Source organism: Nycticebus coucang, chromosome 12, assembly GCF_027406575.1.
Source record: "Nycticebus coucang isolate mNycCou1 chromosome 12, mNycCou1.pri, whole genome shotgun sequence".
Lineage (NCBI taxonomy): Eukaryota > Metazoa > Chordata > Mammalia > Primates > Lorisidae > Nycticebus > Nycticebus coucang.
In genome coordinates, this window is record NC_069791.1 from 80450214 (window position 1) to 80462769 (window position 12556).

Genomic DNA, 12556 nt, shown 5'->3' on the forward strand with positions numbered 1-12556 from the left:
CTAGAGATGTATGTGTAAGTAAGATCTTACTTATCTTGAATAATTGAAACTTTGTACCCTTTGACTAATACCTCCCTGTTCTCTCTCCCAAGTCCCTGGCACCCATCATTCCATTTTCTGCTTCTATGAGTTTGACTATTTTAGACTCATCATATAAATTATAACCTATTATTATTAGTATTTTTAAATTAAGACAGAATCTCACTTTGTTGCCCTCAGTAGAGTGTCGTGGCATCACAACTCATAGCAACTACCTCAGCCTCTCAAGTAGCTGGGACTACAGGCACCCGCCACATGCCCACCTATTTTTTTTTTTTTTTTAATTGTCATTGTTGTTTGCCTGGCCTGGGCCAAGTTCAAACCACCAGCCCCAGGTGTATGTGGCTGGCTCCCTAACTGTGAGCTACAGGAGCCAAGCCAATCTACTATTTTTGAAACCAACTAAAAATCATTAAGAAAATGATGCAAGACATGAAAGAACCACAGCAAATGCTATCAGAAAAACTCTGAAATGAGTAAATAATCAGAAATAAAAGAAAACTAAATTAGAAGAAACACAAGAACAAATAAACACAATAAAAAATACCAAGGGAAATAAGGGAGGACAAATTTTTACACTGTGAAAAAAATCACAGAAAAGAACAAAATGATTTGAATGAAAATCAGAAATACCACAGACAAAGAAGAGGCTAAACAGAATATGGAAGTGTCTGAAGTAGAGAACTAAAGCAAGTGAATAGAATAAATACAAAAATCAAGTCATAGGCCTGGCACCTGTAACTCAGTAGTTAGGGCACTGGCCACATACACTGAGGCTGGTGAGTTCGAACCCAACCTGAGGCTGCCAAACAATGACAACTGCAACAAAAAAATAGCTGGGCACTGTGGTGGGCGCCTGTAGTCCCACCTACTTGGAAGGCTGAGACAAGAGAATCGCTTAAGCCCAAGAGTTTGAGGTTGCTGTGAGCTGTGATGCCACAGCACTCTACCCAAGGCAACAACTTGAGGTTCTGTCTTAAAAAAAAAAAAAAAAAAGAAGGGGTAATTTATTCCCTCCACAATCTCTTTATCTCCTTAGTGGAATGCCTATAATGTGCATTGCAGCCTGGCTGAATGCTTATTCAATAATAAAACTGTTTTTTTTCTTTCATTTTGTGGAGCGCTAAATTGACAGTTTTTGTTTTTAATTGTTTTCCCAACATGTATAACCAAATAGCAGATGAGAGGAAGCATCTCATTATAAAAACATTCTGTCTAATAAATGAAAAAGAAATGATGAAATTAGAGTATCACCATTTTGCAGTCCCCAGTGAATGAACAGATCCAGGCACCAACATCAACAGCTGCCAATATCATGGACAGACATTATGTGCACCTTGAAAAAGAACACACCACCACCTACAGTCTGGACAAAGGGATCAAAAACCTGAAACTGACCAAGCCTAAATTGCAGGAAAAACATAAGCCAGAGGAACAAGATGAACTGGACCAGTAAGTATGCTGTCAGCAAAATTGAGGACTGTGGGAAACTGTACAGGTCAAATAGCCTGGGCTCTTCTTCATGAAATTGTCTGAAAAGGAAAGGGATGAGGCTGCGGTGGGAGGATCACTTGACCTTAGGGGTTGGAGACCAGTCTGGACAACATAATGATATACCCTCTCTAAAATATTAATAATGATGATGATAATGATAAGTTAAAAAATAAAAAGAAAAGGATGGAGGATAATCCCATTGGTAAGGCGACTTAAAGAACCTGTTAAAAACAACAAAAATTTAAGAAAAACCATGATGATAAGAGATGCATACTTGAGTAATAAAGCTAAATAGAAACCCAAAGAAGTGGTTTCCATAAAGTCAGGATTGTGGATACGCTAAGCAAGAGGAAGACAGTGTTTTGTGTAAGGGTTTTTTGTACTTGTATTTTATTGTACAAGAAAAATGCTAAGATTATTTCCAATTTGGCTGGGCACAATGGCTCGCTCCTGCAGTCCCAGCACTTTGGGAGGCTGAGGCAGCAAGATGGCTTGAGGCCAGCCTGACCAAGAGCAAGACCTCGACTCTACAAAAAAATAGACAAATTGCCTGGGTATGGTGGCACATGCCTGTAGTCCTAGCTACTCAGGAGGCTGAAGCAGGAGGATTGTTTGAGCCCAGGAGTGAGGTTGCAGTGAGTTATGATGATGCCACTGAACTCTAGTCTGGATGACTGAGCCAGACCCTGTCACTGAAAAAAAAGATTATTTCAAATCAATTCCTCTAATCTTTGCTTTCCCAGAAAATTCTACATTGGACATAAAACTGTCCGAGTGAGGTGGCTCCTGCCTATAATCCTAGCACTCTGGGAGGGTGGGAAGGGCAGATTGCTTGAGCCCAGGAGTTCAAGTACAGCCAGAGCAAAAGTGAGATCCTGCCTCTACTAAAAATAGAAAAACTAGTCAGGTATTGCGGCAGGCATCTGCAGTGCCAACTACTCAGGAGGCTGAAGCAGGAGGATTGCTTGAGCCCAAGAGTTTAAGGTTGCTGTGAGCTATAGATGACACCAGGCACTCAAAGCAGGGGGACAGAATGATACTCCGTCTCAAAAATAAAATAAAATAAAATAAAAGTGAAATAACTGCCTAACAGATTGGATGGAACTAGAATCAAGGTGACTTCTGGATTTATGTGACAGGAGAGGGTGAGAATTGCAAACATATCAAGAGGCCATGCATAACTTATAGCTAATAACCAATGAACTTGGCCAGTATATTTTGCAAGGAGAGAATACTTCAACCTAAGACAATCAATGAGGAGGGGCTTTCCAGAGAAGAGAGGATCTGAGCCAAATCTGGAGTTAGAATCTGGATACTTGAAAAAGGCGTATAGTATAAGCAGATGGCACAGTACACACGAAAGCAGAGATGGGAAAACACAAAAATATCTTCAGAGAATGTTCTTTCCTCCACTGACTTACTTTTTATCCTTTAAGTGCAAGTACTGTTTTCTCAGAAAACCTTTTCTGTTTCTCCCAGTCTAGCTCAGGTTCTCTGTCAGGTGCTCTTAGCTCACTCTCCTTTGTAACTCTTACCGCTGCCATAATTCAATAGTGAATTGTGAAATGAGTCATTTAGGGTCTCTTCCTTCAGAACATAAAACTTTCTGAAGATAGGAACTCTGGTTGTCATTATCACATGTCAGTGCCCAACCCTAAGTCTTGCATTATAGACACTGAATAAAAATTTGAGAAACTGAATGAGTGAACTCGTTGGGCTAGAATGGAGGGTTCTGCCCGAGGCTTAAATTTGGAAATTTTATTGGAAGCTAGATGGTGATGACCTAAAATGCTAGGGTAAAATGCTTAAAATTTTTTTCTTTTTTTAAACAAGAAAAGTGTATTATCTCACAGTCTAAGATCTAGAATTCCAAACTCAATTACATTCATCAATTTACAGGTGCCGACAAGGCTGGTTCCTTCTGAAAGCTCTGTGCCAGCCCCCTCTGCTTGCTTTGGACCTTGCCGTCTTCTACATGTGTCTTTTCACATTGTCTTCTTTCTATTTGTGTCTCTGTGTCCAAATTCCCCCACACACACTTTTTTTTTTTTATTAAATCATAGCTGTGTACATTGATATATTCATGAGGCATCATTCACTAGCTTCACAGACCGTTTACCAAGTTTCACATATACCCTTGTAAGATGCACCGCTGGTGTAATCCCACCAATCCCCTTCCCTCTACCCACCTCCCTCCTCCCTCCCCTCCCTTTCCCCCTTCCCCCTATTCTTAGGTTGTAACTGGGTTATAGCTTTCATGTGAAAACCCTAAATTAGTTTCATACTAGGGCTGAGTACATTGGGTACTTTTTCTTCCATTCTTGAGATACTTTACTAAGAATATGTTCCAGCTCCATCCATGTAAACATGAAAGAGGTAAAGTCTCCATCTTTCTTTAAGGCTGCATAATATTCCATGGTGTACACATACCACAATTTATTAATCCATTCGTGGATCGATGGGCACTTGGGCTTCTTCCATGACTTAGCAATTATGAATTGGGCTACAATAAACATTCTGGTACAAATATCTTTGTTATGATGTGATTTTTGGTCTTCTGGGTATATGCCCAGTAGAGGGATTACAGGATTGAATGGCAGATCTATTTATAGATCTCTAAGTGTTCTCCATATCTCTTTCCAAAAGGAATGTATTAATTTGCATTCCCACCAGCAGTGCAAAAGTGTTCCCTTTTCTCCACATCCGCGCCAACATCTCTGGTCTTGGGATTTTGTGATATAGGCTAGTCTCACTGGAGTTAGATGGTATCTCAAAGTAGTTTTGATTTGCATTTCTCTGATGATTAAAGATGATGAGCATTTTTTCATATGTCTGAAGGCTGCACGCCTGTCTTCTTCAGAGAAGTTTCTCTTCAAATCCCTTGCCCAGCCTGCGATGGGATCCCTTGTTCTATTCTTGCTAATGCGTTTGAGTTCTCTGTGGATTCTGGTTATTAAACCTTTGTCGGAGACATAACCTGCAAATATCTTCTCCCATTCTGAGGGCTGTTTGCTTGCTTTACTTACTGTGTTCTTGGCTGTGCAGAAGCTTTTTAGTTTGATCAAGTCCCAGTAGTATATTTTTGAAGCTGCTTCAATTGCCCGGAGGGTCCTCCTCATAAAATACTCACCCAGACTGATTTCTTCAAGGGTTTTCCCTGCACTCTCCTCTAGTATCTTTATAGTTTCATGTCTTAAGTTTAAATCTTTGATCCAGTGAGAGTCTATCTTAGTTAATGGTGAAAAGTGTGGGTCCAGTTTCAGTCTTCTACAGGTTGCCAGCCAGTTCACCCAGCACCATTTGTTAAATAGGGAATCTTTTCCCCACTGAATGTTTTTAATTGGCTTGTCAAAGATTAAATAACTGTAAGTAGCTGGGTTCATCTCTTGGTTTTCTATTCTGTTCCAGACATCTACTTCTCTGTTTTTGTGCCAATACCCTGCTGTTTTGATCACTATAATTTGTAATATAGCCTGAGGTCTGGTAGCGTAATTCCTCCTGCTTTGTTTTTATTTCTGAGTAATGTCTTGGCTATTCGAGGTTTTTTTCTGATTCCATATAAAACGAAGTATTGTTTTTTCAAGATCTTTGAAGTATGACAGTGGAGCTTTAATAGGGATTGCATTGAAATTATATATTGCTTTGGGTAGTATGGACATTTTAACAATGTTGATTCTTCCCAGCCAGGGGCATGGTATGTTTTTCCATTTGTTAATATTTTCAGCTATTTCTTTTCTTAGAGTTTCATAGTTCTTTTTATAGAGATCTTTCACGTCCTTTGTTAGATAAACTCCCAAATATTTCATCTTCTTTGGCACTACTGTGAATGGGATAGAGTCCTTAACTGTTTTTTCAACTTGACTATTGTTGGTATATATAAAGGCTACCGATTTATGAATGTTGATTTTGTAACCTGAGATGCTGCTGTATTCCTTGATCACTTCCAGGAGTTTTGTAGTAGAGTCCCTAGTGTTTTCCAGATATACAATCATATCATCTGCGAAGAGCGAAAGTTTGATCTCTTCTGACCCTATATGGATTCCCTTGATCGCCTTTTCTTCCCTAATTGTGGTGGCTAAAACTTCCATTACAATGTTAAAAAGCAATGGAGACAATGGGCAGCCTTGTCTGGTTCCTGATCTGAGTGGAAATGATTCCAATTTAACTCCATTCAATATGATATTGGCTGTGGGTTTGCTGTAGATCACCTCTATCAGTTTAAGAAATGTCCCTTCTATACCCATTTTCTTAAGTGTTCTGATCATGAAGGGATGCTGGATATTATCAAAAGCTTTTTCTGCATCGATTGAGAGAATCATATGGTCTTTGTTTTTTAATTTGTTTATGTGCTGGATTACATTTATAGATTTACGTATATTGAACCAGCCTTGAGACCCTGGGGTAAAACCGACTTGGTCGTGATGTATAATTTGTTTGATTTGTTGCTGGATTCTGTTTGTTAGGATCTTGTTGAATATTTTTGCATCTATATTCATTAGTGATATTGGTCTATAATTTTTTCTTGTTGGGTCTTCTCCTGGTTTGGGGATCAGGGTGTTGTTTGCTTCATAGAACGTGTTAGGTAGTCTTCCTTCTTTTTCTACCTTTTGGAACAGGTTGAGTAATATAGGTACTAATTCCTCTTTAAAAGTTTGGTAGAATTCTGACGTGAAACCATCTGGTCCCGGGCTTTTCTTTTTAGGGAGGTTTTGTATGGTTGATGCTATTTCTGAACTTGATATGGGCCTGTTCAACATTTCCACTTGATTCTGGCTAAGTCTTGGAAGGTGACGTGCTTCCAAGTATCGGTCAATTTCCTTCAGATTTTCATATTTCTGAGAATACAGTTTCTTGTAATATTCACTAAGGATTTTTTTGATTTCTGAGGAGTCTGTTGTTATTTCATCTTTGTTGTTTCTGATTGATGAGATTAGAGATTTTACTCTTTTTCTCCTGATTAGGTTGGCCAAAGGTTTATCTATTTTATTGACCTTTTTGAAAAACCAGCTTTTTGATTTATTGATCTGTTGTATTATTCTTTTGTTTTCAATTTCATTTAATTCTGCTCTAATTTTGGTTATTTCTTTTCTTCTACTGGGTTTGGGGTTGGAATGTTCTTCCTTTTCCAGTTGCTTAAGATGTTCCATTAAGTTGTTAACTTCCTCTCTTTCCGTTCTCTTGATGAAGGCTTGCAGTGCTATAAATTTCCCTCTTAGAACTGCCTTTGCGGTGTCCCAGAGGTTCTGATAGTTCGTGTCTTCATTGTTGTTTTGTTCCAAAAAATTGGCGATTTCTTTCTTAATCTCATCTCTGACCCAGCTATAATTCAGCGTAAGGTTATTTAACTTCCATGTTTTTGTATGAGTATGCAGATTCCTGTTGTTACTCAGCTCAAGTTTTATTCCACGGTGGTCCAAGAAGATGCATGGAATAATTTCTATTCCTTTAAATTTACTGAGGTTAGACTTGTGACCTAAGATGTGATCGATTTTGGAGTAAGTTCATGGGCTGATGAGAAGTATGTGTATTCAATTTTGTTGAGATGAAATGTTCTGTAGATGTCTGCTAAATCCAAATGTTGAATGGTTAAGTTCAAATCTAAGATTTCTTTGCTCAGCTTCTTGTTGCAGGATGGATCGAACACTGCCAAAGGAGTGTTGAAATCTCTGACTGTTATGGAGCTGGAGGCAATCGAGTTGCTCATGTCTGTTAAGAGTTTCTCTTATAAATTGAGGTGCATTCTAGTTGGGTGCATAGATATTAATAATTGAGATCTCATCATATTATTACCCTTAATAAATATGAAGTGACCATTCTTGTCCTTCCTTACTTCTGTTGGTTTAAAGCCTATTGTATCTGCAAATAAAGTTGCAACACCTGCTTTTTTCTGATTACCATTTGCCTGAAATATGGATGACCATCTTTTCACCCTGAGTCTGTATTTGTCTTTTAAGTTGTGACTCTTGTATGCAACAGATATCTGGCCTGAGTTTTTGTATCCAGTCAGCTAACCTATGCCTCTTTAGAGGACAGTTTAAGCCGTTCACATTAATGGAGAATATTGATAAGTCTGGTGAAGTTTTGGGTATCAAGTTTTTCAAAAGTCCAGTGAGCATTTTTTTTTTGGGGGGGCCGGGGCTGGGTTTGAACCCGCCACCTCTGGCATATGGGACTGGCGCCCTACTCCTTGAGCCACAGGTGCCGCCCCCAGTGGGCATTTTTAATCCTTTTGCCAGTGTGGAAATTGGAGTTTGATCCGAAGTTTCTGAGTGAGTTTAATTTTGTGGTATAGGATTGGGTTGGTCATTATGGTGGATAGGTCTGAGAATATCCTGAAGAGCTGGTTTGGTTATGGCAAATTTCTTCAACATATGAATGTCATTAAAGTATTTAATTTCTCCATCATAAATGAAACTCAGTTTAGCTGGATACAAGATCCGGGGTTGAAAGTTATTTTGCTTTAGAAGATTAAAAGTCGGGTGACCACCCTCTTCTGGCTTGAAAAGTTTCAGCAGAGAGATCTGCAGTCATTCTAACATTCTTCCCTTTGAAGGTAATGGTTTTCTTTCTCCTGGCAGCTTTGAAGATTTTCTCCTTCATATTAACTTTAGTGAAGTTAATTATGATATGCCTGGGGGATGTCTTATTGGGGTTGAGTCGTGCTGGGGTTCTGAAGCTGTCTGCTATCTGAATTTCAGAATCTCTAGGCATGTCTGAAAAATTCTCTTTCATAATTTCATGCAGAACGGCCTCTGTGCCCAGCGAGGCCACTTCATCTGTTTCTGGAACTCCTATGATTTGGATATTCGCCTTCTTCGAATTATCCCAGAGCTCTCTGAGAGAATGATCCGTTTTTGCTCTCCATTTCTCTTCCTCTTTGAGAGTTTGGGAGTGCTCAAAGGCTTTATCTTCGATGTCAGAAATCCTTTCTTCTGCTTGCTCCATTCTGTTGCTGAGGGATTCTACTGTATTTTTCATATGTTTGAGGGCTGCAAATTCTTGCTTCAGTTTGTCTAAGTCTTTGGTGGTTTTGTCCTTAAATTCATTAAATTCTTGAGACAACTTTTGAATTTCTCCTCGAATTCCTAATTCCACTTTGTTAATCTTGTCTGCAATCCAAATTCTGAATTTGATTTCTGACATCTCAGCCAGTTTTTTTTTTTTTGTTGTTGTTGTTGTTGTTTTTTGTAGAGACAGAATCTCACTTTATGGCCTTCGGTAGAGTGCCGTGGCCTCACATAGCTCACAGCAACCTCCAACTCCTGGGTTTAAGCGATTCTCTTGCCTCAGCCTCCCGAGTAGCTGGGACTACAGGCGCCCGCCACAACGCCCTGCTATTTTTTGGTTGCAGTTCAGCCGGGGCCGGGTTTGACCCTGCCACCCTTGGTATATGGGGCCGGCGCCTTACCGACTGAGCCACAGGTGCCGCCCTCTCAGCCAGTTGTTTATGAATGGGATCTTCAATTGCATCTGCCATATCTTTCCTTGGGGGGGTTGATCTATTCTGGTTATTCATGTTACCAGAGTTTTTCTGCTGATTCCACCCCACGGTTGTTTTACTCCCTCTGATTTTTTCCCCTGGGGCTTTGTCGAGGGCCTGTACAGTGTTGTGGCCTGAGAAACTGGGGCCCTGTCTGGTGTGATGGGGCTATGTGGTTCTGTCTTGTTTTCAGATGGTTTCTGTTTCACCCTAGTGAAACAGATACTCTGGATTGAAGTCTCAGCTGTGGAGAAATATCAGCAATTAAGTCACCCCACCCCCCACTGGCAAACAATTGGAAAAGAAAAATCAAACCTTCCTACCACTGTGCACCCAGAGCACCACCTGATTTGTCCTCAGGTGATTGGTTCAGTTCAAAAAGTCCAAATCAATTGTCTCAGTCTGCACCTGTCTCGGGTGAGAGTTTAAGAGGTCTGTGGGAACTGCATCACAGGGGTCTGGTGACTACTCTGGTGTGGCTTGCTCCAGTGCTGCGTGGATTCAGGAGGGGCCACCCAGCCAATAGATCAGTCTGGGAAGGTTGATGCCTCCTTCCCCACCTTGCACCGCTGTCACACCCAGTCACTGATAGCCCTGCAGTTGGCTGACCCAGTCGCCTGTAGTGAATCGGTACTCCAGGAGTTTGCACCTGCCTGAATCACAAGGAAGTCTGCCAGGCCACTGTGCTCTGCCTCTCTCTAGCAGGAGGAGGTGAGGCCTGACAACCTCAGGCACTTGATGAAGGTTGGGGGGTTTTCACTCAGGTCCAGTTTCACCCCTGATTAATGTTACTGACAGAACAGAACAGAACAACTCTGTGGTTCCCTTGCAGAAGAGAAGCTGAATTCAGTTCCACCCTGAGGACCAGGTGCATCTTAGGTTTAGTAAAGCGGACCTCTGGGTCAGCCCCGCCCTGGGAGTTTCCCCGGTTTGCAAGTTGGAGTAGCCTCAGGCAAATCCTATACTCAGAGTCTCTGGTTGCCCAGGGAGACAGGGGGTGTGGCTTCAGAATATTCGGTAGTAAGCCATATTGCTAGCAAAAGAGGGCTGCTGTTTCATGGCTCAGGCAACCACTGCTCCGGTGTAGCTCCCCTCCGGCCAACCATCCTCTCTCTACTCCTGTACCCCAGAGTCTGCAACGACTGGCTGCAGCCCAGCACTGTCTACACCCCTTGAGCAATCACCCAAGAGTCTGGACCCCTGGGGGACAGGCCTCCAGACCTTGGAGCGAGAGCAGAGAGGAGTGCGGGGAGCGCTGGGAGCCTGGGGTTGCAGGCAGAGAACACACAAAGCTCTACACAGTTCTATGCCTGGCCATATTGTCACCAAAAGACGGCTGTCGCGCTGTGCCTCAGGGAACTGCCACTCTGGTGCGGTCCCCTCTCTGCCGACGGGTACTGGCCTCCAGACCTCAGTGTGAGTAAAGGGGAGTGCTGGGAGCTCAGAATTCCAGGCAGAGACTATATACAGTTTATACAGTTTTATGCCTGGCAGAAGGACGCCGTGGCACCCTAGTAGGGGAGATAGGTCCAGTTTTTAGAGGGTCTCTCCCGTGGAGTGTAGTGGGAGAACCTTTGAACTCTGCCCGATTGTTTGTGGGGCACTCTGAGCCATTCTCATGGGGGAGGGGACTCCCGTCCGCTTGGTGGTGGATTTTGTACCTTTTGTTTGTATCCTTGTGGTCACAGCTCACCTCAGCGGGGTTGAATGCGTTCTTCAACCTTCTCTCTTAGTGCAGCTCAAATCCACCAGGTTACTTGCTGAATTTTTGTCCTTTAACTCTCCTACTGGACGGGAGCCTCTGTGGAAAGCTGGCTTCAGTAAGTCATCTTGTCTCCTCCCACTTTTTTTTTTTTGTAGAGACGGAGTCTCACTTTATTGCCCTTGGTAGAGTGCTGTGGTGTCACAATGCTCACAGCAACCTCCAACTCCTGGCTTAGGCGATTCTCTTGCCTCAGCCTCCCGAATAGCTGGGACTACAGGCGCCTGCCACAACGCCCGGCAATTTTTTTGCTGCAGTTTGGCCGGGGCCAGGTTTGAGCCTGTCACCCTCAGTATATGGGACCAGCGCCCTACCCACTGAGCCACAGGCGCTGCCCCAAATTTCCCCTTTTTATAAGAACAGCAGTCATAATGGATTCAGGCCTACTGAAATGACCTCATTTTATCTTGTTTATCACTATAAAAAAATCCTATCTCCAAATAAGGTCACATTATGAGGTATTAGGGCTTAGGACTCCAATATCTATTTTGTGGAGGGCACAATTCAACCCATAAAACATGGCTAACTCCCATGGCTTGGGAGTTAGGATTCAGTTCAAGATTCAGTTCAGGATTTTATTTATTCCATGTAGGTTTCTCTGAGACCTCCTTTCCTTCCTGAGAAATTGCTGTGTTTCCATAGTAAGTTTGCTTTCCTCTGTCCTGGTATTTATTAAGCAATAAAGAAAGACCTTGCATATTGTTTTTCTCCCAGTGGACTATGAATGCCTTTAAAAGCAGAGACACTCTAAATTACCTTCATATTTCATGTGTTGAACTATTTTTAGAATGGATGATATAATAATCTACAATTTTCTAATTCTTAATTTTACCTTTGTCACAATATCAAAATAAAATACCTTTACTATTTTTCTTTTTCTTTTTTTAAGACATTGTCTCCCTTTGTCACCCTCAGTGGAGTGCAGTGGTGTCATAGCCCACAGCAACCTCAAACTCCTGAGCACAAGAGATCCTCTTGCCTCAGCCTCTCAAGCAGTTGGGACTACAGGCACGCACCACTTGAGTACTTTTTCTGTTTTTAGTAGAGACAGAGTCTCACTCTTGCTCTTGCTTGGGCTGGTCTCAGACTCCTGAGCTCAAGTGATCTACACACTTGGGCCTCCCACCCAGAGTGCTAGGATTACAGGCAGGAGCTGGGTTCAAACCCCCTTGCTCTGGTGTATGTGGCTGGCGCTGTAGCCACTGAGCTACAGGCACTGAGCTATAGGCACGGAGCCAGATTTCCTTCTCATTTCCTTTTGTGTATACTCTAGATCTTTTCTTTGTGGTTACCATATGGATTAAATATAACATCTTAAGAGTCTAGTTTTTCCTTTTTTTTTCCTGTGGTAAAACACACATATTACCTTAACTATTTTTCACATGTGCAGTACAGTGGTATTGAATGTTTAAAATGTTGTGAACCATCACTACTATCTAGTTCTAGAATTCTTTCCATTTTGGAAAACTGAAACTCCACACCTATTAAACAATAACTCCTCAAGCCTCCTTACCTCCAGCCCCTGGCAACTATTATTTTCTGTCTCTATGATTTTGACTTTGGTAAGTACTTTGTATAAGTGGAATCATACATTATTTTTCCTTTAATGACTGGTTATTTCACCTAGTATAATATTCCCAGGGATCAACCATATTATAGCATGTGTCAGAATTTTCCTTTTTATAGCTAATATTCCATTGTATGAACATGTCACATTGGTTTATCCATTTATTCATCAGTTTATCCACTGATGGACACTTGTGCTGTCTCCATGCTTTAGC